Below are 3,700 nucleotides of genomic sequence, written 5' to 3' on the forward strand. Positions count from 1 at the left end.
TGCCTACCCACCCATTGATGCTGCTTTTAAAATCCAAGGACTTATATATTATTAGCTGATATTTAAAAAACCGACTATACCAGTTGTTAGCAGTTGATATTTGCGGGTGGATTCTATGTTTTATTAATATTTGATTCTTCAAAGGGCACAGTGTCTAGGAATAGTGCATTAAAGATTATTTAATTAGATGAATGAAGGGCTGGAGTTGTAGTATGTGTAAAAGGTAGTGATTTCCAAGGGCTACCTGGAACTGCTATTTTTTTTTTTTTAGAGGTTTTTGCTATAGGGCGTGTGCGCTCGCCAGACAGACAGAGAGAGACAGAGAGACAGAAAGCGAGAAATCATCACCCCACCAGAGTGGATGGCCACGCTGCAATCCCTTCTCCTCTGTTCTCCTCTCAGGATCTTGGACATGCATGCACATGCGCCCAGCGTGAGTTTAAGCCACTGGGTCCGGGATTCTAACTGAGGTCGACTACACGGAAGTCCAGTGACATAGCCATTACACCAACTGCAGGTCCCGGAAGGGCTACTTGTTGTAGTATGTGAGGTTTACATGGTACTATGGGATGCATGCAGAGATGCATGCTAATATAAACAGACAGTACAGTGGTACTATAGTGAAGCAGATTAACCTGTCATTTTAGCTTATTGCTGTTCTTTGTGACAAAACAGCTGAAAGCTACTTATTTAACAAAAATCCTTTACCTATTTTGATTTTATTAGTCATTCCTTCTTCACTTAACCTAAACAGAATTGAGTAGATAAAATCACATTCCCATTAGCGAAAAATCTTGACAAAGTCTCTGAAAAGCAAAAATAGACTGCCTCTTACCAATTCCTATCTTCATGAAAGATGCGAGCTAAAAATAAAGCAACGCTTATTAGTACTACATCCTTCGTTCACAGTTATTTTCATTTACAGTTTGAAAGAGAGAGATACTTCTACAACTCCTGAGAATTAAACTTTGATAACCAGGTGTAATAAAATAGCTCTTTATATAAAAATCACTGCATAACAAAGAAGTGTATTCCTATGCATCTGAAGATAAAATGCTGTCATTTTAGACCCAACTCTGTGTCTTGGAAATCGCTGCCTTTATACATGTTACAACTCAAGATCACACAAAATAGCACAACAAATACAACAGAAGTGAAAGCATTTCAACTCTTCCTGAGCCAGCTGCAGTGTTTTCTAACACGGCTGACAAAACAGGGCCAGATTATAAATATTTTAAATGTGTTCAACTACACAGTTGTGGTGTAAAAACAACCCTAGCCAAAACAGAAATGGTTTGTCAACCACTGTTCTAGAATATGAAGTATGTTGAAAATGCTAGAAATCCATTTAGAAGAGAGCCCTTCTCGAAGAATCTCGTTTTATTTTATTGCTGTTGTTTTTCCTTAAAAACCAGATAAAGAATACTGAAAAGAAACCATCACTTACCACATAGAATCCAGATCTCTCTATTATCTTATAGAATAATAGCTAACAGTGTGTGTGAAACACAACACAAAGAACTGTCAGTCACATTGCTTTCATCCCCAGACTTTCCTTCCAGGTACAGGCCACAAATACGTATGGTGGGCTATACAACCACCTCACTAAAATGTCCACATCCAGCAGGGTTCTGGGAAAATACATTAAATTCCTGATAATAACTCCATTTCTCCTTAAAGAAGTGAGCCCAGTATTTCATTTGGTAGCTGCAGGGCACAGTGATAAAGGGTTGCTGACAGGGCTTTTTTATTTGGGGGGAGCGGTGACTGCTCGTTTTGTCAGAGTAAGCAATTTATCAAACTTCATGTCAAGTTCTTTCCCTCCACAGTCTGGCTTCTGGATTATGACGGTCAGTGGTAGAAGTTTATAAATCATCTTATATTCTCACCTTTTTTCTTATCTACTGGAAGATTTTCCATTTTCTACTCAACTTAGACCATGAATGTAACAGGAACATATAGTAATACTATTTAGCAACATTTGACACTGAAATAACAAAGGAAAACTAAGAAACCTATCAGAAGGCTCAGAAATGTCCTTTTCCAACTGTAGAGATCTAGACACTGAGTTTTGTTCTTTACACATCTGAAACTAAAGCAAGACATAGACAGTAAGCCTGTCTGTCCAATAAATTGCCTGCATATACTACTTTCTTTATAAATGGCATGATCGTATACATATTCTGCCACCTTTGAAGAATATAGTCATTCAAAAAAAAAAAAAGAATATAATGCTTGTGGTTATCTCAATTTGTCAAGTGATATGTTATTTAAAAAATAAAAACTAATCTGAATCCAATGTGCATTTTTCTAATCCCACACTCAAGTTTTATTTTTACTTGGCATTTAAATGAACTACTAGACAACTAATCATCTCTATACTTTTCTCTATATTTTATTTTTTACATATTGTGGACTGGTGAGTTTAAATTAGTTATTTGTTTAGTATGTGAACACACATACTAAAGAGACAAGATTATGAACACATGACGCCTAATGAGGAGGAAAAAATGAGGCTGATGTGTAATGATGTGAATGTGTGGAAATGCATAGATCTTTATTTTGTTATTAGTTTTTGTCATAGAGCTTATGTGCGCTCTGGAGAGAGAGAAAAAGACAGAGATAGTGAGAAGGAAAGTGAGAAATCACCCCCTTCCCCCTTACCCAGGGGACAGTCATGCTGCAATTCTTACTCCTCTATTCTCCTCCTGGGACCTTGGGCATGCACCAGGTGTAAGTTTCAAGTTGTCAGGCCCGGGACTTGAACCATGGTCAGACATGCAGGAGTCCAACGACATAACCACTATGCCATCTTCTGGCTGCACAATTTTATAGATCTTAAAAAATACCAAACTACTAAATAGCCTCCTGCTGGGTTCATACTTCAAAAAAAAAATACAGATATTGTAGGAAAAGTATGAAAAATTTCACCATAAAACCAATTGTAACTACAAACAGAGAAAATTGTAGGCAAAATATATTTCTTAATACAATGTTCAGACTTCATCTTAATCAATTGAATCCATGCAAGAAGAGATTCTGTGAAGAGGGTCTTTGGAGAGGTATTTTGTTTCATTCCCTCCCTGGATTTTGGCTCCAAATAGACTCGGGGGTCTCTTTAGAGGAAGTATGCAGTTCTTTGGAGAATTCAGGGCAACACAGGGCTGTATCACAGACACTGTTAAATCTACTTTTGTGGCATTGACAGAGACTTGCTCTTTCAGGACTTCCATGTTGTGTTCATTTCTTTCCATTTGGAGAGCCCTACATAGCTTTTGTAACTGCTAGAGTTTTATTTGAAAAACTTTGTATTCTTTATCACAGTTTTCTCTTCAGCCATTTGCAAAAGTATTTTATTATTAAAATTTCCCCTATTTGGTACACCATATTATCATTTCTTTTTCCAGTTTTTAAATTTTCCTTGTCATCTCTTCCATTTCCTCTCTGAAAGTTGTATATAGTTCATTGCTTTTTGCCAATGTAGTCTGGAATTCTTCAAACTTATCCATATAAAGAGATAGCTGCTGTTTTAGTTGTACTTCTTGTTTCAGTTCTTCATGCTTGGGCCTTGATTCTGTTGCTTCTTTTAATAAAAACACCCTTGCTCTCATGTTTTTCATCAGCTTCTTTTATCAGTTGTGTTGGTTGCTGAAGTTTGGCACCCACAAGCTGTTCTTGCAGTTCCTTAGGCTCGAACACT

The 3,700-nt window shown here is 37.0% G+C and overlaps 1 pseudogene; it reads right to left on the reverse strand.

The window, feature by feature from the left end:
• Window positions 1-3,008: 3,008 nt before the first annotated feature.
• Window positions 3,009-3,700, reverse strand: part of LOC102484164 (gamma-taxilin-like) — a 44,499-nt pseudogene continuing 43,807 nt past the window's right edge.

This window comes from Tupaia chinensis, unplaced genomic scaffold, assembly GCF_000334495.1.
Source record: "Tupaia chinensis unplaced genomic scaffold, TupChi_1.0 Scaffold000278_1, whole genome shotgun sequence".
NCBI classification, from domain to species: domain Eukaryota; kingdom Metazoa; phylum Chordata; class Mammalia; order Scandentia; family Tupaiidae; genus Tupaia; species Tupaia belangeri.